This window comes from Schistocerca americana, chromosome 1, assembly GCF_021461395.2.
Source record: "Schistocerca americana isolate TAMUIC-IGC-003095 chromosome 1, iqSchAmer2.1, whole genome shotgun sequence".
Lineage (NCBI taxonomy): Eukaryota > Metazoa > Arthropoda > Insecta > Orthoptera > Acrididae > Schistocerca > Schistocerca americana.
Window position 1 is genome coordinate 293,748,939 of NC_060119.1, and position 24,710 is coordinate 293,773,648.

Consider the following 24,710-nt stretch of genomic DNA (forward strand, 5'->3'; position numbering starts at 1 on the left):
GTGGTATGATTGGAAACAGGGGGTCAGTGGCGAACACTGTGAGACGGTGGAAGTTTTGGCTTTTTGACATTTCGCAAGTACTTTTTATATTTTTTCTCCATGTTGTTAAAATAGCACATACTCCATAATTTTTGGATCTATATACGTATGTGTATGTATGTGTGTGTGTGTGTGTGTGTGTGTGTGTGTGTGTGTGTGTGTGTGTGTATGTGTTAATAAAGTTTTGTACAGTGGTAAAATATGTCTAATTGAATCTTGGCCAAGTCCTAGTTGATAGCATTTGACGAGTAATTCAGTATCGGAGACTGCTGTACCTTGGAACACTTTTCAGACTTCCATCTGTAGCAAGCCCTGTAAGAGGAGATTTATATATTTTCTGATTTCGATTTTAAATTATTGTCTTCAATTTGCGTTTGCTACAGCCTTTTTCTTGACTTATAAAGTTCACCGATTATAAGTAATGTTTTGCGAACTGCGAATCAATATTTATATATTAACGTGCTCATCTACCTATAAATAAAATTTCTGAGTCTTGAAAGTCTTTCGGTCGATAAAATCTTATCAATAATGTATTTTATAGCGCATGAGTTGCGTTGTTATTCTATTACATACAAGGAATACGTACTTTCAATGACTTTAAGTAGAATCAAGTTCAGTATAAACGAAAAAAGGTTAAAAATTAAGTTAGAACGTTACAAAAAATTTTATTTATTTGAAGAGATCACAATTTCTATGACAGAAGACGTTATTTTGTTTCAAGATACAAGATGTCGCACGGCCAACGAAGAACAATAAGGTGACAAATGTCATCGGTACCGATGCGCACATATACACGCTGGGGTATTATCATATACATAAGGTATAAAAGGGCGGTGTATTGGCGGAGCTGACATTTGTACTTTAACGGACTTCGAACGCGGAACGGTAGGAGCTAGAAGCATGTGACATTCAAATCCGGAAACAGTTAGGGAATTTAATATTTCGAAACCCACAGTCTGAACAGAATGTTGAGAATATCAAAATCAGGGATTACCCCTCACCGCCGACAATGCAGTGACCGACGGCCATCACATAACGACCGGTAGGAGCGGCGTTTGGGCAGTGTTGTAAGTATTAATAGACAAGGACCATTGCGTGAAATAACAGCAAAAATCAATGTTTGACATACGAGGAATGTATCTGATAGGACACTGCGGCGAAATTTGTCGTTAACGGACTATGGCGGAGACGACCGACACGAGTACGTTTGCTAAGAGCACGACATGACCCCCAACAGCTCCCCTGGGCTCGTGACTGTGTACGTAGAAACCTTAACGACGGGAAAACAGTGCCCTGATCACGTGAGTCACGATTTCAGTTGGTAGGAGCTGATGGTGTAGTTTCTGCGTGACACAGGACCCAAGAAGCAGTGGACCCAAGCTGTCAACAAGATACTGTGCAATGTTGTAGTGTCTCCATAATGGCGTGGGATGTGTTTACATGCAATGGACTGTGTCCTCTGATGCACCAGAATCGACCACTCACTGGAAATATGTTCGTGCACTTACAATTTGCAGCCATTCATGGTCTTCCGTGTTCCCAAACAATGATGGAATATTTATGGATGACAGTGGACCATGTCACCAGGCCACAATCGTTCGCAGTTCGCTTGAAGCCTTCTGGGCTGTTCGAGCGAATGGTTTTGCTCGAGGATCAGCCGTCATGGCTTTCATCGAACATTTGTGACATGTAATCGAGTGATCGCTTCATGCACAAAATCCAGCACTGTCAACACTTTGTTAATTATGGACAACCTTAGCGTCAGCATGGCTCAATATTTCCGCAGGGGGCTTTCAAAGACTTGTTGAGTCCATGCCACGTCCAGTTGCTACATTACGCCGAAAAAAGGAGGTACGACAATGTATCTGGAAGGACTGCATGACTCTTATCACGTCACTATATGCCCTAAATGTCCAAGCTATTGATCTGGTGGTTATTTAGTTCACAGGCATAACAGGACTGTGCAGTGGGGGCTGAAACATGGATCCATAGGCGCCAAGGCATCGTGCACCAAACACAAAAACTCCAGAGGAAAACAACAACAATGGTTAGTTTTCATGTTGAACACAGGCAGCCGCTGCTGCGACCGAAGATGCGTCCGGCGGCAACAAGCATGATTGATCTTGGCAACAGGAAGCTTGGCAATTGTGGCACTACTTGCATGCACTATGAGACGTGACTCCAAGTAGACTGTACCGTATCCATCCCACAACACTGTATTTAGGATGGTGCATAGTCATAGAACGGCCGATCCAGGAGCAAAACCATCCTGGACACAATCACCTTCGAAGACGTTATTGGGCGCTAACAATGAGCCACGCTTAGACCTTGGGCTCCCGTGTCTCAGGCGCCAGGAGTTGGGACCGATCCATTTAGACTTCTTTGTGACTTTGATTTCCAGACTTTTTTCTACATATAGATTTTGGACTATTAGACTGACAGTGATAGTGTCATGCTACGATATGTGTTAGAATTATCATCGAGTATGAATGTAGAGGACAGTTTCTTACTTTAGCTGAATACAGAAGTTTTGATTTGTTTCTGTGAATCAATAGCTGCAATCCTTGTGGATTCATGACAAACGTCTCTTAATACTATATCAAAGAATGAACCCGCCAGGTTAGCCGAGAGCGGTAATGCGCTGCTTCTTGGACTTGGTTAGGCGTGCTGGCCCCAGATCGAATCCGCCCAGCGGAATAATGACAAGGGTTCGTGTGCCGGCCAGCCTGGATGTGGTATATATGCGGTTTTTCGGTCCCACTAGGAGAATGCCGGGCTGGTCCCCATTTCCCGCCTCAGTTATACAACTCGTAGACATTTGGAAACGTTCACACTATTCCATGGCTTACACTAGACGCAGACAGCTGGGGTGCCCAAATTTCATCCCAGGGGTACAGGGTAGCGACAGGAAGGGCTTCGGGCCAACCTCTGACACTAACATCGCAAAATCCATAGTAACAAGACTGACCGTGCATTGAAGTGGAGCAAAGGCCTACGAAAATTGTGATGAATACTATATCAGAGAAATTATTACTGCAGCATCTGGGATACCGTTCTTAATGGTTCAAATGTCTCTGAGCACTATAGGACTTAACATCTGAGGTTATTAGTCCCCTAGAACATAGAACTAGTTAAACCTAACTAACCTCAGGACATCACACGCATTCATTCCCGAGGCAGGATTCGAATCTACGACCGTAGCGGAAGCGCGGTCCCAGACTGTAGTGCCTAGAACCGATCGGCCACTGCGGCCGACTATAGTTCTTACTTAGAGACCTATTGGCAGGTCACTTTAGTCAATGGCTAAGTAGTGTTTCAAGCTTGGTTTCGTAGACATTGCACATTAAGCAATTTTGGGCATACTTGGTGTATTGACGTTCAGTTCTCATGTGGCAGCACATGCTTGTCCGCTGAAGTGCTCTTACTATCAAGAAACATGAAGAAGACGTAAGATCTCATGTGGAAAATAGTGCCGCCATTACCACGTCGCCAAAGGTTTCCAGTAACTTTTCGCACATTGATTCCGTAATGTAAAAGATTCCGCCGTTATTTATCCTATTTTTACAAGAAAGCGTAACAATGATCCATCTGCATGCATACATGGAACATATATCAGGTAACTCCAGTGAACGACCTAACTTGTTAGCATACTTGGTTACTGGCGTGTGTCCTTCAGTAGTTGAATCCTGAAGAAGAACCACGTCACATGTCTTCTGTCCAGCTTAAAACTAAGTTATGAAGTTTTTGATTCCATAATCACTGTATCAGTAGCCTGCCACAACATCCTTAGCTGTCACAAAATCAGGGTTATATATTTATGAAAATATACAGCTTCCCAAACACCAGCTCCTTTCCACCATACAAAAACAGCCGGATCTTGATCCATCTATCGACGTCCACATGTCCTCAGAACAAAAGGTATGGCAGATCAGTAATATTTATCTCCTCTCCTCTTGTCTCCATCCGTCCATCTCCTCCTCCTGCTTTTCTCTCTCTACGTGATTATCCCAGCCCCAATAGGAGACTGGTGGTTCATACCCCTCGCAGAATTTCTTTCTTTATCGTAACAAATATGTATATCAAATTTGGCTGAAATTTTTTCAGAGGTTTAGCGTGAGCACTTTACGTATCGCTTTTTCTCGGTACGTACTTGTCAAATATATTTCACATAGATTTAACATACGTGAGACTTATTTGCACACATATTTCAGACGTAACTCCAGCGAATTTCACCCTGCAGTTTCATTTTCCCGCAGCTCAATGTTTATGACGTCCTACCTCCTGAAATATGTGTTTTATAATGAAATAATTTTGACGTACATACAGTGGTATATTGGACACTGTCTGCGGAAAGTATTGTGAAGAGAGTTTGCATTAAAGACTTAACAGCCGGCCGATGTGGCCGAGCGGTTCTAGGCGTTTCATTCCGGAATCGCGCGACCGCTACGATCGCAGGTTCGAATCCTCTCTCGGGCATGGATGTGTGTGATGTCCTTAGGGTAGTTATGATTAAGTAGCTCTAAGTCTAGTGGACTGATGACATTAGATGTTAAATCCCATAGTGCTTAGAGCCATGTTTTTCTAAAAAAATAAAAACAAATTTTTTAAAAAGTATCACCTTCATTTAATGTTTAGAACGTTCACCTTGTCAAAGCAACAGACTGACAACCAAGCTCTGAGGAGTGGTGCAGCTTTTGTTTTGCTCCTACTCTCCATTCATGCAACACAACTCATTTCACAATTTTTCTTGTACTAAACCATATTGTGGTGAAACAAAATGTAAGTCCCATAGTGCTCAGAGCCATTTGAACCATTGTGTCGAGTCTTGAAGTCTTCGCTGCACAGTAAATTCTTCTCAACGTTTTGGGATTGCAGCAGATGACGTCGACGATACTTGGGCTGTCAGATGTTCATTTATCTTCAAGTGAGTGTTTTGCGCAGGAACTCCGTAGCACCGCAGTGCGACGGAGGACGTGCAGGCAATATCGCCGTTATACTTGTTTCTGTGCGGCTCAGATTGAGCAATATTCGACAGAGGACGCTAAACTCGAAGAGGGCGTTTATGCAATGGTAACCTTCACTGATGTAACAACTCATGGGATACCTTCTAATGACATGTCGCACCTCCTTTTTTCCCGGTGTACTGCACCAGCTCGACGTGGCATTGACTCGGCAAGTCGTTGAAAGTCCCCTGCAGAAATATTGAGCCATGTTACATCTGTAGACGTCCACAATTGCGAAAGTGTTGCCAATGCAAGATTTTGTGATCGACTTGATGTCAGGATTACGACACGTTAATGTTCGATGGTATTCATGTCAGGCCATCTGGGTAGCCAAGTAATTCGTTCGAACTGTACAGAACTTTCTTCATACTAATCGCAAACAATTGTGTCTCGATGACCTGGCACTTTTTCATCCACAAAAATTCCATCGCTCATTGGGAGCATAAAGTGCATGCATGGCTCCAAATGGACCGCAAACAGCCGTATATAAAGACCCAGTCTATTCCATGTCAGCACAGCCCATACGATCATGGAGCCACCATCAGCTTGCACAGTGCCTTGTTGACAATTTCGGACCCTAGTTTCATAGGGTCTGCGCCACACATTAGCTCTTATCACCTGAAATCAGGAGTCATCTGTCCAAGCTAGGGTCGAACTGATACCGTCACGACTCCACGAGATGCGCTGCAGACGATTCCGTGCTGTTAGCAAAGGCACTAACGTCGGTCGTATGCTGCCATGGCCCATTAACGGCAAATTTCGCCACACTGTCCTAACGGAAACTTCCGTCGTACGCCCAGCCTTGATTTCTGCGATTATTTCAAGCAGTGTTGCTTTTCAGGTAGCAGTAATGACTCAATGAACGCCCCTGCTTCTGGTCTTTAAGTGAAGTCCTTTGGCAGCTCTGTGGTCTGTGATGAGAGGTAATGTTTGAAATTTGGTTTGCTCGGTACGCTCTTGACACTGTGAATTTCGGAATATTGAATTCCCTAATAATTTTCGAAATGGAGTGTTTTATGTATCTAGTTCCAACTATAAATCCCCGGTTACAGTCTTTTAATTCCCGTCGTGGGACCATAACCACACTCCGGTCCATGGCTTCATCGATCTGGGCCACACTCGAAACCTATCATCAAGTCTTACTAACTGAAATGGGGACTCATGACAGCTGCCCCAATAGAAATCCATTTTATACCTTGTTTAAACGATACTACTGCCTTCTGTTTCTGTCCGTATTGCTATCCCATTACTTACGTCCCCTCAGTGTACGTGCACGAACCTACATAGCTACTTTTGGCATAAATTTAGCGGCGCCTTCCAGAAATTTCCAGTGTGAAAAACACGCATGAAGAAGTCAGAATGATTTTCAGCGGAAATATCATGTCAATACGTCAAAGTCATCCGCGCTGCCACCCCAAAACCTTGTGAAAACAGTTGTAGTCCGTCAGTATTCCTGTGAATAACATTTGTGCAAATAGCTCCCTTGGGCTGGTCAGAGACGTTAACAGGGGAAACTACGGGAAATATTATCTTGGAAGAAGTTCTTCTATAAGACACATTTGTTTATAGCTATAGATGCCACCAGGAGGAGACACTGCTGGAAACCCAGGCCATTCAATAATGCAAACAATGAAGTACACTCGAATCAGCAACCACAAAAGTAGTAGACGAAAGACTCAAGTGTTAATCACACAGGCACTGGTAAACACAGCCAGGGGAAGAGGCACGACACAAGCTGAGTTGGTGATTGTTTCGTGATGGCCAAAGGAAATCTTGTTTATATATTTAGGAATTTCACGTCTCACGAAGTAGTACTAACCGTAAATTTCCTTTAAGGATCTATGGAAGATTAGAGCTTAATGTTCCGTCGCCGATGAGTTCATTTAGAGCTGTATCGCAAGTTCGTGTTGGGGAAGATGGGAAAATAAATCCGTGGTACCCACTCTAAAGCAATATCTCTGGCATTTGCCACAAGCGATTTAGGGAAACGTACACGCCTTTGGTCAGGCATCAATTTGAGCAGCCATCATCGTCAACGTGAGCCCGCAGTTTCACAACTCCACTATCTCGACTGGATCTCTAAAAAAAGAAAAAAAAAATGTCCTTTGGCCGAGCGGTTCTAGGCGCTACAGTCCGGAATCGCGCTGATACTATGGTAGCAGGTTCGAATCCTGTCTCGGGCATGAATGTGTGTGATGTCCTTAGGTTAGTTAGGTTTAAGTAGTTCTGAGTCTAGTAGACTGATGACATCAGATGATAAGTCCCATAGTGCTTAGAGCTTTTTTTTCTAAAAAAGTAAAATCAAATTTTTTAAAAAGTATCACCTTCGCTTAATGTATAGAACGTTCACCTTGTCAAAGCAACAGATTGAAAACCATGCTCTGAGGAGTTCTGCAGCATTTGTTTTGCTCCTACTTTCTATTCATGCAACACAACTCATTTCACAACTTTTCTTACACTAAACCATATTGTGGTGAAATCAAAATGTAGGTTTAAGCTTCATACATGTAGCGTACTGAATAGTCCTGCTAACAGATGTGGCCTAAAAAATACGATCAAGCCAATAATCAATAATTCGTGTAAGTTCTACCTAACGTAAGAGACATTAATAACTAATAGGAGAAAACTGAAAATTAGAAAATCTGTTCGTTCTAAAGGAGTAAACGATGCTCGTACGTTATTCATATTCACTAATTCTTTGGCAAGCGCACCAAGTAAAACCTTCTAACAGCTATAAAAGAAACTGTCAAATCATTGTGAATCAATGTATTACGATTGGCTTACTTTATGTGATTCGTCTGTCAGCACAGGAATTCCATTCTAGGTACAGACTATGCTGTCGGATCTGTAGAGTTTACTAACTGGAAACAACGTGCTGACGAAAGTTTCGAAGGATTTGCGTTTTGGCTTCTTTCAGTGCCCCTTCATATGAGGTAGTGAACTTCGCAAGTTTGTCAATATGCCTACCCACATCTCTCAGAATATGCGAACGAGGTCAAGGTACTCGTATATGGCTCAATTTCACTGGCTCTGGTATGTTAGCACTGTTTCTAAAACTTTCGTCGTTTGTGTTGTTCTGTTCTTCTCTCCCTACGGCTCTTTCCCAACGTCTCCCTCGCCCACCGTCTCTCCCACTCTCCATCTTTCTCTCCAGCAAGGTATTTCACATCAAAAGCGAAGGCGAGGAAAGCGACTTCGGCAAGAACCTCGACAGGGCGCCACTAGAGGGCCATTGCCCCTGCCTTGCGGAGAAACTCAAGCGTCGGAGCTCGGCTTTCACAATGCCGTTCATTAACTGGCCTTTCACGTCAGAGGGGTGATTCATTTTTGTTTTGTTGGTATCGTAATTGATTTAATTTTCAGAATCTAAGGAAACGCTGGAATTATGTTGCACTACAACTGATTTGCGTTACCTCTCAGACAGCACATCGCAAGTGGGGAATGGGTTCAGGCAGAACAGCATTTTCAAGTTTACTTCCTTTCAACAAAGTAACAGAAATGTTTTGTGCCCAGTGCCATCTGTAATTGACTGTTATACGTTGCTTACCTTCTAGGACATTTTTATTAAAATTCATTAAACTACATAGATATTATACTGGCTACATGATTGGCACATAAAAAAAATTTATTTCCATCGTTTTTCAAAAGCCTAGTGGGTTGGAGCTCTTCACATGCGTACATACATGTTTGTTGCTTAATATGGTAACTTTGTCCATCTTCACAAATATTCTCTTCCTTGTTTACATAGTTCTTCTTTCCTAAGAACGCAAAAGAATGGTTCAAATGGCTCTGAGCATTATGGGACTTAACATCTGAGGTCATTAGTCCCCTAGAACTTAGAACTACTTAAACCTAACTAACCTAAGGACTCACACACACATCCATGTCCGATGCAGGATTCGAACCTGTGACCGTAGCGGTCGCGCGGTTCCAGACTGTAGCGCCTAGAACCGCTCGGGCACTGTGGCCGGCGAACGCAAAAGAGTCTCTTGTTTCAAGGGCGTCCTTTGATGCTAGTGTAATACTTCCAAATTTTCATAATTTTGACTTTTTCTACACTGACGTTCGCTTCATATGTGTTACACATTTTTAGAATCCTCTCTTTCACAAATGGTGGTTCAAATTTGCACAGCACTCGTCGCATAATATTTCCACATGTATAGTTCTTGTTATTTTAGTAGGTTAACTGTTAACTGCCAACGGCTTTACCGCAGTGGTTACACCGGTTCCCGTCAGATCACCGAAGGTAAGCGCTGTCGGGCTGGGCTAGCACTTTGACGGGTGACCGTCCAGTCGGCCGAGCGGTGTTGGCAAGCGGGGTGCACTGAGACCGTGTGAGGCAACCTGAGGAGCCACTTGATTGAGAAGTAGCGGCTCCGGTCTCGTAAACTGACGCACGGCTGGGAGAGCAGTGTGCTGACCACATGCCCCTCCCTCCATATCCGCATCCAGTGACATCTGTGGTTGAGGATGACACGGCAGTTGGTCGGCACCTTTGGGCCTTCCAGGGCCTGTTCGGATGGAGTTTAGTTTAGTTCGACTGTTCATTATCTGTACGTTTTGGTGAAACCTTTGCGTTTGCTATTCGGCAAAGGTCGTAGGATAACTACTGAACCGTCTGTGTAGATAATTCATAAAATAAATTAGACAAATCGACTGCAATCAAAGTGCTTGTTATTTTCGAGCTGCTTTCTTGTTGCCAAGAAACGTTTTACTAACAAAAACAGACAACAGGTACATTATCTTTTTTCTTCAGTCTATCAATGAAACAGGGACTTTATTAGCTTTCTTACCCACAACCCTTGAACAGTATTGCCTTTAGCTCTTGCACTGTGTGCTAATATATCTGTATTCCTCCATATAGTAGTTGTATGTACCTCCTTTATTCAGAGCCCATACTAACAGTTTCAACAGTCTCTAACTCGTAGCTATCGCTGGTTAGTTACGTTATACCCTTCAGTTGCTCCAACTTTCTTAAGAGGACAGTATTTTCTTATTCAGTACTCATAAATGGCCCTCCTCTTTAAATACAGAATAAAATTTAAAACATGTATTTTGTGTTTCGTGGACTAAGATTGGAAATAACAAAAGCAATGTATTTATGTCCATTGGGAATCATCTTCGTTATGAAGCGTCATGAATTAAATAACTTTACATAGACCATAATTTTAAAGTCTTTCCCTGGTAACTTAAGAGGTGTCCAATGCAGGTCAAATGGTTCAAGTGGCTCTGAGCACTATGGGACTCAACATCTGAGGTCATCAGTCCCATAGAACTTAGAACTACTTAAACCTAACTAACCTAAGGACATCACACACATCCATGCCTGCGGCAGGATTCGAACCTGCGACCGTAGCAGTCACGCGGTTCCGGACTGCAGTTCCTAGAACCGCACGGCCAAAACAGGTCAGTGTGCAATAGCTGGGAGGAACAGCAACAAGTAGGGAGGGCATAAAATAGAGTCAATTGCTACACACCATAACAGCAGAGGTGCCCAAGGTGCCAGCTTATCTGAATGACTTCGTATATACGGAGGAGGCTGCCATTGTGATGACCCTGCATTGTGGAGTAACAGGACACTAACGTCGGGTTACTCCACAATGAACGGTATCACAGGAACAACTACTGTGAGTAATAAGTTGACCAGCATTTCTGAAAGGCGGAGTTAAGAGGACTTTCAGCTGAAATTTGGTTGTACGGTGGAGCTCCACAGACAAGGAATGCACGGGAAGTGACGTCATTGCTGTTTTACAGTAGCAAAATTCACTGACCACTCCTAAGCAAAAATTATTCCTTTTCTGGTGAGGAATCTGCTCAGTTTTCCGGCACCTATTCTGGAGGTTGGACCTATCATGGTCTACCTCCTGTTTTCTAGCCATATTTGATGAAACGTCAAGTCTTACCTTCAGGCGGTAGCTGCCCTGAGCCGCGCACTGCCGTCCGAGTCAAACAATGGAGGGCTGTGAGTTCGGTCATGCTGCACTCCTCCTGGTGGCGTAACTGGTGAATTCAATGAACAGACTATTATCGTGGGGCGTGCGGCTGTCACTGCCCGCCCTCCATTCCTGCAAGTTGACGTCGATGCTACCGGTTGTGGTCCTACTGAGTGGCTGCAGCGTGATTCCACACACGCAGTGCAGAGTTGGTGGTTTCTCTCCTGCACGCCGTGTATAGTACAGTCAGGTGTGCCCTGGCCAACCACCTTCAGGAGCTGGTGGCAGCTGAAATCAGATTAAGTTGCGATACCCGAAAAAGTTAAAAATACTACTATTTATCAAACAAACGATTTTTCAGCAAATGTTTTGGATACTTCGAGGAATTACATATCTTCCCTGAAGGAATATCTGAGCTGAATTTCCCTTCCACCCGATAGTTGTGAAGTTGTCGTTAAACAAGTGCTGCATCATATGAGAGACACAGAGGCTAGCGAGTTGCCGGGAATTACTCCATTTCACTGCTACTAGCGCCACATCATCATAACGCGCCTGTACGTAGCATACAAAGTATTGCGCCTTAATCTATGGATGAAATTAAAAATTAAAGCAGCTCTTCCAAACTTTTTAAAGATATGCTTCAGTATATTAATATTAAGCTGTTAAATCTCAGAGTAATCAGATGAATATGTTTCCCTAAATACAATGTTTTAAGAGAAAAACAAGTGGCTCTAAATAATAAAGCTAGAAAGCCAAACACTGTTCAGAATGTGCAAATATATGTCAAAATCAACTGTTACAAGTTTCAACAGAGCGAGGGATATGGAGCAGTCGTTAGCACACTGGACTCGCATTCGGGAGGACGACGGTTCAATCCCACGTCCGACCATCCTGATTTAGGTTTCTCGTGATTTCCTTAAATCGCTTCACGCAAATGCCGGGATGGTTCCTTTGAATGGGCACGACCGACTTCCTACCACGATCTTCTCTAATCCGATGAGACTGTTGACCTCGCAGTTTGGTCTCCTCCCCGCAAATCAACCCAACCCAAGTTTAAACTTGATCAGAACAATATTTAGGTCAAAATTGGCGTTTTGAGAAAAATTGAAGGCGCTAAACATTAGACTCAGAAATATAATAATTGGTGTGAAGCTTCAGTTTGATATAAGAACATTGACTGTGTGATTTTATTAAGTTACCTCTAATAGTTTACAAGTAATTGACTAAGAACAACATTTAGAACAAAAAACGTCCCTATTTGTATTAGATTAAATGGTTCAAATGGCTCTGAGCACTATGGGACTTAACATCTGTGGTCATCAGTCCCCTAGAACTTAGAACTACTTAAACCTAACTAACCTACAGACATCACACACATCCATGCGCGAGGCAGGATTCGAACCTGCGACCGTAGCAGTCGCGCGGTTCCGGACTGAGCGCCTGAACCGCTAGACCACCGCGGCCGGCTATTAGATTAAATGTCAGTTATATTAATGAGGTACAGTTCTGATAAAGCACTTGATTACATGCATTAAATAATGTAGCTATTACACGTTTCAAGACACTGATCTAAATACCAATCAGTACAAGCTCTCTTAAAAGTTGTAGTTCAGAGGCCATGTCCCACTCGCGGTTCCGTCCTAAAAATTGTAGCTGGCAAAATTTAAATGCAGTCGAGCTAAAACTATTTCGTTGCTTAAAGCGGACTTAACTCCCTTCACATAAAAAATACGAAGATTGTACAGATATGTGCTGTATAGATATGTGCTGAGGGGCAGTGACTATCACTCTGCCCGCGTCAGTCAAACGACGGCTTACAAGCTGCCTTGGGTGACGTCACAGCCAGGCTGGTACTAAACGTGTGTTCGTTTAGTAGAAAGTGAACTCGCGAGAATTGTAGAGCGTCCTGGATCGGTTAACTTTCACAATACACACAAGTCGTACCGAGCTGTAAATCTGCCCGCGTCAGTCTAACGCCGGCATACGCCGTGCCTGGATGACGTCACAGACAGGCTGCAATTAAACGCATGTCTTTGATACAGACAGGATATGAACTCGCGAGGACTGTACACCGTCGTGGATCGCGTACATTTCGCGGTAGTAACTGTTTGTGTGCCGCTCGTGATGTTAACAAAACCGCGTGTCAAGTGGTGAGATTATCTTCCACGTTTATGGAGAGCAATTGACTATTATAATCAGAAACCATGGTGAAAGACAATTTAATGGGAACTTCCCTTAGATATCGCCTCTGAACTGCACACAGTTCTGTGTATGACCGAGACATCACTATTATCATTATTCTCAGAAATATTACTATGTTGTGCATGTGAATTTTAATCAGATATATGAATCATTTAAAACTCAAAACTTTCATTTATGATCATAGTTCCTGATCCCGTTGAGTAAATAGCGAGTACAAATATTTCTTTCAGTGTGTACAAGAAGAAAGTGAACTTGCATAGTGGAGTACATTCTCCATAGCTTTCTGGATGACCAGAAAAAATAATTTCCAGCCTCTTGTAAAAGACGGTGAAGCATAATATTCTTTTATAACAACCCGCCGGCCGACAAGATCCCCCGTGAACGAAGCTACATCGTATGTTGTACCTGTACACTTTCTTCTGTCACTAAAATTGAAAGTATAATTTCCAAAAAACAGTAGCGTTATTTCTTAGTTCATCGATATACAATTATTTATAAAACAGTGATCACATTGTCATATACACACCAACCTTCCTCATTCCATTGTATGAGGACGTCAATACAACATGACGGTGTAAAGCCTCACTTCAGTGTGGTTGTCCGCAACCTTCTTAGTAGGGTATTTCCTGGTCGCTGAATTGTAAGGGGAGGACCTATTCCAAGACCTGCAAGGTCACGTGACTTGAATCCCCTTGGTGATTTCCTAAGGAGATATCTAAAGTCACTTATGTATGAGTCCCAAGTGGATACAGAAATGGAATTAGTTGCCCGAACCGGCCAGTGTGGCCGAGCGGTTCCAGGCGCTACAGTCTGGAACCGCGCGACCGCTACAGTCACAGGTTCGAATCCTGCATCGGGCATGGATGTGTGTGATGTCCTTAGGTTAGTTAGGTTTAAGTAGTTCTAAGTTCTAGGGGACTGATGAGCTCAGAAGTTAAGTCCCATAGTGCTGAGAGCCATTTTTTTTAGTTGCCCGAATCGAAGGTGCCCGTGATGTGATTCTCGGGCATAAGAGTCGGCAAATTGTGTGCGTGATGTCATAGAGGCTTGTCTGGTTTGTAAAGTAAAACATCACACGAGACTTATCTGATTTCGCAAGTAGTGGCACAAACTAACGATTTTTGTTGTTCGCTATTATAAATACTGTTTACATAAAAATGCCAATCCCTGATCATAGAGCATAAAGCAGTGAAAACAGAAGAGATATTAATATATGAATTTATTTCTTACACTGAACTATTTCTGTTGCAGAATAACGAACAGGTTGATTGTTACGGTAAGGAGTTACCATTCGTGTTGTGTACAGTTTTACCACAAATTGCGTTCCAGTGTCGTTTAGATTTTCTTAAGGCAGATACAGATATCAAAACCGTTGGGTAATGGAAGTGCCTCAAATATTAGCTGAAATTGTTACAAAGAATTGTTTACAACTGATGATAACTGAACGTGTTGAAAATGATGATTATAATGATGAGCCAAAACATTTTGACCACTGCCAGCCGTGACGCTGGATGCCGCCCGGTGGTGCTGCAGTCACGTGACGCGGTAGCAAAAATATGTAAGCGAAGCTCATATATCTGGTGAAGATATGGGCTGCAGACGGGGAAATTCATTCAGATGAGCGATTTTAACAAAGGTAAGAATATTATTACGGAGAGTTTGTGAACGAATATTTCGAAAACGGCGAAACTGGTCTAATGTTCACTTAGTAGTGTCGTGACCATCAGCGGAAAGAGGTAGAACAACAGAGAAACTACCACTAGGCGATAAATGATTGGACGTCTGCGACTCGTCACAGAACGTGGGGTTCGGAGGCTTGTCTCCTCTGTAAAGTAGGACAGTGGTGATCTGTGGCACCTCTGCCAAAAGAGCACAATGCTGGTGCACGCACAAGTGTTTGTATCCCACCGTTCATCGTCCACGGCTGAACTTGCAGCTCCGCAGCAGACCACCCATACGTGTTCACATGTTGACGCAACGACATCGACAGTTACATTGCAATGGGCACGGGACTGTCGGAATTATACACTTGATAATGGAAACGAGTCGACTCTTCGTGTGAATCACCTTCTTGCTACGCTAGGTCGCTGGTCGCCTCCACAAACGCTGTCATCGAAGTGAACGGCGCCTCGAAACGTGCAGCGCGCTACTGACGTAGGGTCGTTCAAATGGTTCAAATGGCTCTGAGCACTATGGGACTTAACATCTTAGGTCATCAGTCCCCTAGAACTTAGAACTACTTAAACCTAACCAACCTAAGGACATCACACACATCCATGCCCGAGGCAGGATTCGAGCCTGCGACCGTAGCAGTCCCGCGGTTCCGGACTGCAGCGCCTAGAACCGTACGGCCACCACGGCCGGCTGACGCAGGGTCGTGGCAGCAGTGTTATGTTGCGTGATACATTCTCCTGCGCTTGCATGGGACATGTGGTAGTAATCGGAGAGACACTGACAACTAGGAAACCACCTGCATCCCTTCATGCTTGATGTCTTCCTCGACGGAAATATCATCTTTCAGTAGTATAACCGTCGGTGTGTCGGAACCAGAGCCGTGCTACAAAGGTTTGAAGACCATTATAGTGAATCCGTTTTGATGTCTAGGCTACCAAATTCGCCTGATATGAATTCTGCTGAACCAGTCGCTATCGGGCTCCACCTCTCGGTACGCAAATCAGCGGCCCGTTCTGAGGTGTGGGGTTGATCTCTTATTCTGTTATTCTGCGCAACGTATTAATCTGAGATGTACCCCTTACCCTGTGGCTCCTGCAAGATTCAATTTCCGCCCCCACACTACTACACAAGTCAGACACACGCTCCTAACGTTCTAAAGAGAAATGCCTGAAAAACTTTCAGCAATAAATATCTTCTGGAGTCATCCGCTGTAAGGAAATGACACAAAAATTCACAAAATTTCTTACGTAACTAGTGGGATACTTGGGTGCTGGAGTAGTGCTAGTTAGTGTAAGAAAAACATGACACTAAAGCAAATTATTATTTATTTTGCAAAAATTCTGAGAAATCACAATGGCACTTTTAGTTACGAATTGAACAAGTTATATCCTGGTTCTTTTCGGAATGTGAAGTACCCTCTCAAGGATAGGATTCGCTAATGAAATTTCTATGCAAAGTTTAAGATGGTTGTTGACTTGGCAGAATGGCTGAGAGGCACGCATACTAAACTTGAATAATTATCCTTTGGAATGTTGCTAGGTACGGTCGAGTCTGTCGCGTGTGAAATGCAGGGAAGTGTACTGTTGTGGAGGAAATATGGGGTTCTCAATAGCTGTAGTGCAACAATACCGTAAGCTGCGATGACTGCTGTCTGCGCCGCTCGCTGCTGACAAATAAGATAACTCTCGTTCTATCTGGATTGACCTTCACCAATTAAACTCTCCCTATGCCTTGATGAAGTCAATGATTCCTATTCGCCCCTAGTCTAACTATTGGCGTGGTACACCAGTCAGATAACCAGTCCACCCCAATGCCACTCAAAATTTGCTCGCAGGCGTTTAACTATAGCTCTGTCCGTTCACACCGCACAATAAGTGTGTCAGCCAACACAGTGAACAACTCTTAATCGCTAGGACTCAGTATAGAGTAGCACTTTGATTTGCTCTCGACAGAGGTGCTCACCCAGTGAGGTACTGAGGAGAGACTTGTTCCTCGATCCAAGAGTGACAACAGAACGGCGCCTCTCCATGCTAGACATGAAGGGGTATATCTTTCGGTCTCTTCCATTATTCCTTCAGCTCAAGGCGTCAGAAATATCGTCTGCCAATCAGCATTGCTCTCCTAAAACGGGAGAATGACGTTTCGTTTAAGGCGACTAATTCGGAAACCTGTAGCATTGGCGTTTGGCGTTTGCTGTCTCCCTGTGAAAATCTCTGAAACTGCATGCTATGTGTAAAGAATGCGTAGGCTGGCCGCTCCCACACAATGTAGCGGAATTTGCTTTTAAGCCAAACACAGGGTCGTTCCCCCTTTTCACTCGGGCCCACGCTGTCCACTACATGGGCGGTCACTGGCCGACATAGGCTGGGTCATCCTCTGAAGGGACCGGCGACCCATTGTCTGGTTTCTCTTCCGAACTAAAAACTTCTGTGACCGTCGTGTCTGGAATGTATGTGTGTACACCAGCCTCGAGTATTTCAACCACGGTGCGCTTACTTGTTATTTGCATATCGTTTACATGAATTCGTACAACATTGACTTTATCTTATCGAGTTTGGGTTCGAATGAAGCGTCTTGATGTGTGGAATATGATTGTGAGGGCGGAATATGTAAGCAACGAAGGTCAGGAGACCACGACTTGTTACACCGTTAATTATGTGAATTATGTGACCTGTGCATAGACATGTAATGGCACCTCCAAAAACCTACTAAAATTTGTCGGAAACCTGAGACATAGAATCAGTGATCCATCGGTCATAATGTTTTGGTACATCAGTGTTTAGATTTGTACATTAGACTGTGTAGCAGCACAAGATGCCAAACGATTTGTGCTGAAGGCAAACAGTAATTTACTATATGAAAACGCAATAAATTACCATTTTCCCAAAATTTACTCTGTAATTCACTATAACGCTGTTACCTCACTAAAGTAAGCATTCCCTGGGAAGTGAGTGCTGGGGAAGAGAGAGAGAGAGAGAGAGAGAGAGAGAGAGAGAGAGAGAGAGAGAGAGACGATATTTAATGTGGTGTGAAATTTACTGATTATGGTAATGAGGGATGTGGAAATAATGTATATTATTTTTCAAGTTGTGTGTACTTATGTGATATGAAGGTTAATGATGAAGCACCACAGTATTTACAGAGTTGGAACGCTAAGCAGTGTGTGTGTGTGTGTGTGTGTGTGTGTGTGTGTGTGTGTGTGTGTGTGTATGTGTGTGTGTGTCTTTGTGTGCGTGTGTAAGAGAGAGACAGAGAGAGAGAGACAGAGAAAGAAAGAGAGAGAGATGGCGTTAATTTCCACGCTTCAGACGCAAGTATTTTGAAGCGTTTTTTACACAATTCAAGTTACTGACCGCCTCATTTTAATACTACACTGAGATTAGCTATAGAGGTGAGGGAAGCAGGAAGGAGGCGCAGAGGGGGGGGGGGGGGGCATGAGAATAAGAGCTAGAACAGACGACTGCACTAGTTGCGTCATCTTTCATTTATTTTCAGCTTTTCCACCAACACTCTTACAACCAGTTTACATTCTTTTAAAATTCCCTGCACCTCTTAGCCTGCATTTTCACATTTTCCACCACTGCCATTTTGGATTTTTACACTTCGCTGCAACACCGTCCTGCATTTTTAAATTTCCCACAAGCTTTCATCTTAGATTATTTTAATAGCAAGAACAGCAAATCCTCGAAGTCAAGGCCAGAAACGACTTTTTTTGCGACCTTGGCTTCGAGGATTATATATCCTTAATATAATAAGATAGAGAAGTGATTGCAAACTGCTTGTCTCCAATGCTGACAATGCCAACAAACGTATTAAATTTTTTAATTGCTCTTAGTGCCAACTTATGTTCTTTTCGCGACAGCAGCGCAGACTAGGGAATGGAAACTGAGAGCTGTGGTCTCGATATAAAGGGTGGTCCATTGATAGTGACCGGGCCAAATATCTCACGAAATAAGCATCAAACGAAAAAACTACAAAGAACGAAACTTGTCTAGCTTGAAGGGGGAAACCAGATGCCGCTATGGTTGGCCCGCTAGATGGCGCTGTCATAGGTCAAACGGATATCAACTGCGTTTTTTTAAAAATAGGAACCCCCATTTTTTCTTACATATTCGAGTAGTACGTAAAGAAATACGCATGTTTCAGTTGGACCACTTTTTCGCTTTGTGATAGATGGCGCAGTGGACTTTCCTCTGTTGAGTGATTTCAGTTGCTTTTCTATTCCTTGGACACTTATTTCGATGTCAGGCATTTTTTGCGTTTGTGCGAGGATTTAGAGAGGGAACTGCAGTGCGGTCTTCCTCTGTGAAACAGCTTTGGAAAAAGGTGTTTAGTATTTCAGCTTTACGGGTGTCATCCTCTGTTTCAATGCCATCATCATCCCAGAATGTCTGGATATGCTGTTTCGAGCCACTTACTGCTTTAGCGTAAGATTTAGCATAAGACCAGAACTTCCCAGAATTTTCTGTCAAGTCGGTACATAGAACTTTACTTTCGAATTCACTGAACGCTTCACGCATAGCCCTGCTTACGCTAACTTTGACATCGTTTGTCTTCAGTTTTTCTGAGAGGTTTTGGGCTGCGTTTAAACTTGCAGTGAAGCTCTCTTTGCTTTCGCAGTAGTTTCATAACTTTGTTGTTGAACCACGGTGGGTTTTTCACGTGCCTCACAGTTTTACTCGGCACGTACCTGTCTAAAACGCATTTCACGATTGCCTTGAACTTTTTCCATAAACACTCAACATTTTCAGTGTCGGAACAGAAATTTTCGTTTTGATCTGCTAGGTAGTCTGAAATCTGCCTTCTATTACTCTTGCTAAACGTATAAACCTTCCTCCCGTTTTTATATTCCTATTTACTTCCATATTCAGGGATGCTGCAACGGCCTTATGATCACTGATACCCTATTCTGCGCTTACAGAGTCGAAAAGTTCGGGTCTGTTGAAAGGTGGCTACACTGAGGCACTGCGCCAGAGATTGCGCCAAAGAGTATTATTCTGCCGCCTCCACAGTGCTTGTTGAGAGCTCGTAGTAGTCAGTGCTTGTCGAGAGCTCGTAGCAGTCAGTGCCTGTCGAGGACTCGGGGTAGTCTGTGCTGAGATGTTGTAGCAGAGAGTGTTTGTTGAGATGTGCTATTAGGCAGTGCTTGCTGAGATGTGATATTGGAGAGTTCTGGTTGAGATGTGGTAGTAGAGAATCGGTGTAGAGATATATTGTAAGGATTAGAGTGATTTTCATCAATATAAATGAGGTAACTAACTCCGTTTCCTTTTATTTCAGTATCCTAAATAATGCGTCATTACAGGTTCAGTCAACAAAGCATCTGGCGTGTGTTCTTGTATTAGAGTTTAATTCTGCTTTCCTTACGCAATTATAGTATTTGTAATTTTCTTTTATCACGTCAGTATAAATGGTATTTGAAATTTCTTGTCTTGTTGAAGAAGAACCGTGCCAGATGTGTACATTGAGTCACACTCCCACACACAGAACAATTACATTTGTGCTTTGGTTTTGTAGGTTTTATAGTTGCTGGGGACTTAATTAATTAATTGTGTTAACGAAAATTTTCATTTCATTCTTTGTTGTTGTTCTTTGCAGTCAGATAGCGTAATAATACTAGTCAGGGCCAACCGTTTACGAAACAGCGTAATCGGACTTACAGCTACGAAAAATTTGAAAAGTATTTTCAATCATATTTAATTAAGCCCCCATGCACGTGGCGACCCTGCCAGGAGTGTCCCTTGGAATTCTTCTGATTGTAAAAATAGTAGACCATAGTATTGTTGTAGTAATTTGAGTTTAGTAATTGTAGTCTGTATTGAATGTGTAGATTTGTTAATTGGCATTCTTCTAATGGTATTTTTCAAAATTTTTTTTTTGTTGTCTTGTCTACGGGTTTCACAATTTAGTGCAATTATTTCAATTGTTCGATTGATCGTGTTTGAGGGAGACATTGCATGTAAATGGTATTGTTGGAGATAAGGAGGCATTGTGTGTAATTTTCGCACAGTGACGAGTTTTGTATGTCTTGTAAATGACTACACGATCGATGAAAAAGGCAAAAATGATGAATAGTGAGAATGACGAAATTGTTAACATGGCGAACTCGCCGACAGAGGAAAACAGTATGATGGATAATGAAGGGGAAAACAATGTAATAAGTCGGGAAAATAGTCCGGAACCATTTCAAAATTTTTCTCAATCAGAAAATTCACAGAATACGAGGTTAACGACAGAAGAAATGGAGCAGTTAATGAGTGCAATATTAAATTTGGGATCACAGTTTCGATCTGAATTAAAAACAGAGATGGGAACTTTACGATCTGAATTAAAAACTGATATAGGAACAATGGAAACACGGATGGGAACAATGGAAACTCGGTTAGGATCTGAATTTAAAACAGAGATGGGAACTTTGGAAACACGGTTAGACTCACGAATAGGGACATGTTTCAAAAATATGAAAGATTAATTAAAGAAAGAAATCAGAGAAGAAGTACAACCAATTTTGAATGCTCACAATAATAGATTAATTGCAGTAGAAATCAGACAAAGGGAACAGGATAGAGAACAGGAAGAAAGAGATCGCGTGATAGTACAGAAATTTTCAGAGTTAAATTTACAACGTGCAAAAGATAAGGAAGAAATATTTGAGAGAATCGAGGAATTCATACCAAATGACAGATTAAATAACCTAACACAACAATATGAACAGCTAACTACCAAATGTGTCAATACTGAAACCCGAGTCGCGACACCGACAGAAGACGTAAATAAACAGAAAGAACAAATAGGTGATTTATCGGAAAGAGTTGAGGAGATTTCAGATAAATTGACAAATCTTAGTTTACATGGGGACAGAGATTCGGATGATACAGCTCCATTACCATTTGCAGAAACCGAAGAGTATCAGAACATAAATAAGCATGTTGAAAATCAGGGAAAATTTAATGAACGCGTGAAAAGGGAATTTGAGGTATTAAAAAAGCAAGTCAAACAAATTGAAGGCGAAATCGTAGGAAAAGACGGCAAAGTAAATTTAGAATCACAGATACCAGAAGGGTTTGAAGAAAATAATTTGTTTCATTTACGGGATGCAACAAGAGAGCGCCAGGCGCGCGAACTTTACAATAATCGTCATTGGGACTGGGACAGACGCGGTAGGTCTTTGTCGCCACGAGGCGAAAACTTTGACTATAAACACTTTTTGACTGTCCGGAAATTTAAGATCTTCCGCAATTCTAAGAATGACATACATCCATGTGCATGGTTAGATCAATTTACGTACGCACTTCCGCCAAAGTTGCCATTAAGTCACAAACTGGAAATTATGTGCGGCGATTAAAGTCCTCAGGGGATTCACTACTCTAAGTGAATATGTGCCGTAGCGAGCATGGGGCCCCGAGCTGTAGTGGTGCTATTTCTCTTTTAGTTTTCTGTACCGCTGCCTACTCTTTTACTATTCTTTGCATCTGTCAAACCAACTCTTCGACTATCAATCTATCTAGTGAGTAAGTAAATAATAACCTGATATGACTAATTGTACCTAAAAGTGATTTCGTAAATTACCATTTGGACTTACTGTACCTTCAGCAGCATTCATTCCTAGTTTAAATGAAATTTTACCTGTTTACCTTCGTGACAACATTACTTCATATGTTGACGATATTCTTATTGCTAAATGTTCTTGGAGTTGAGCATAAATTTTGGATTCATCATTACGTATTTTTGCAAAAATTGGCATTACAGTGAACTTAGAAAAATCTGAATTTGGTCGTTCTCAGGTGAAATTTCTCGGTCACATTATTTCTACAGAAGGTATTCTTCCTGATCCAAAAAAATTAGACGCTATTCCTAACTATGCTGTTCCTACCACAAAACGTGATGTTCGTAGTTTCCTTGGTGTCTGTAATTTTCTTAGACGCTTTGTTAGATTGGACAATTTGGCCACACCTCGTTTTTGCGAACTATCTGGAAAGTTCTTTTTAAATGAAAATCGGTCGACAACTCTGTTTGGTTAGTTTGTATTCCTGATGAGTGGGTTAATAAGCTGATTTGGTATACGCATTTCAGTTATGCACACTTTGGTCCCAGAAAATGCTTTCATAAATTACGAGAAAATTGCTACTTCAGTAATATGGAAAAACGTATTCGATCGGTTCTTGACAAATGCAAATTATGTCAAAAGGCTAAGCCGTCAACAGTTTCTCACAGAGCACCGTTGTTTCCTATCATTCCAGCGAAATTAAAGGAGATGGCTGCAGTCGATTTGTTCGGTCCAGTGGTTCGTTCTACTAATGGTTTTGCGTACATTTTCGTAGCAGTGGAGTTGACGTCAAAATATGTGTGTTTTACACCTTTACGCAAAGCAACAGCTCGTTCAGTTTCTAACGCTTTCATCAAACATTTTCTTAAAGAAGTTGGTCATGTTGATAAGGTTATATCAGATAATGGATCACAAAAAAATGGCTCTGAGCACTATGGGACTCAACTGCTGAGGTCATTAGTCCCCTAGAACTTAGAACTAGTTAAACCTAACTAACCTAAGGACATCACAAACATCCATGCCCGAGGCAGGATTCGAACCTGCGACCGTAGCGGTCTTGCGGTTCCAGACTGCAGCGCCTTTAACCGCACGGCCACTTCGGCCGGCTAATGGATCACAGTTTCGTTCTAAAATTTGGCTTCGTACTCTACAGCGTCGTAAAATTAAACCAATCTTCATTTCACTTTTTCACCCTCAATCTAACGCTTCAGAGAGACGGATGAAGGAAATCAATAAATTGTGTCGTCTTTATTGTCATCAGAATCACAGAACTTGGGATCAGTATCTTCATATTTTTCAAAAAATTCTGAATGAACTCCCTAATGATTCAACTTCTTTACCGCCATTACTGATATTAAAAAACAAAGCACCGACAAATCGCATATCTGAAATCGTTCCCTTTCCGCCTTCACGGAAACTGCGGCATTCTGAAGTTGTCAACCTGGCTCTGCAAAATATTGCATCTGCGGCTGCTAGAAGAGAGAAATCAGCTAAACGTCCTGGTCGTTCAAAAATCTTGTCAGTTGGTCAGAAGGTGTTAATTAAGTGTCATCGTTTGTCTCACAAAGGAAAAGGCTTGTGTCGCAAATTTTTTCTGCTTTATAACGGTCCATATAGAATTCGTAAAATTATTCATGATAACACTGTAGAAGTAGAAACTCTTAAATCTCGACGCTCTAAAGGGAGTACATCATATATCAAACGTTAAAATTTTTGTGGAATGACATACTTTAGAGAAACTAACAGCTACATGTAAACATGCGGAGAATACAAAGATACCGCGCTGTGTTTTGGCGGCGGCAAATACTCAAAGCAACAGTCAAGTCTGCGCGCCGCACAAGGCAGTCGTTGACCGCGAACAATTGCTTCCTAGGTCACGCGCCTACAGCTGATCGAGCGCTCAGTGCGAATGCACTGACAGTCGTAAACAAATACACAGTTCAATCTCTCCGATTAAATTCAGTATAAAGCTATAGTGACTTGATGAATTATGTTATTAACATTCAGTATTTTTCAGGATACGGTTCTATAAAATATTTAAGAACTTCAGGTAAATTCTGTGTGTCTCCGACGTTAAGAGGACTTGCTATCGAGAAATTTTCAGAAAGAATGTAATTTCCAAGAAGAAACTAATAAACTAAAAAGGTAACTATTAAATGAGTTTATTTTTCAGGTAACATATTTCCACTTAGGTACGTACTTTAGACGTAATTTGCTGCTCGCGATTACGTGATTCATACTTTGTGCTAATTTCATGTTCTATGAATTTACGTGTGAAGCGACGTGCTTGCGTACATTTTCTGATTTTTGTCA

General features: G+C 42.3%; 1 pseudogene; it reads left to right on the plus strand.

The window, feature by feature from the left end:
• The first annotated feature begins 9,237 nt into the window (after window positions 1-9,237).
• LOC124555239 lies at window positions 9,238-9,355 on the plus strand (annotated as a pseudogene).
• Window positions 9,356-24,710: the final 15,355 nt, after the last annotated feature.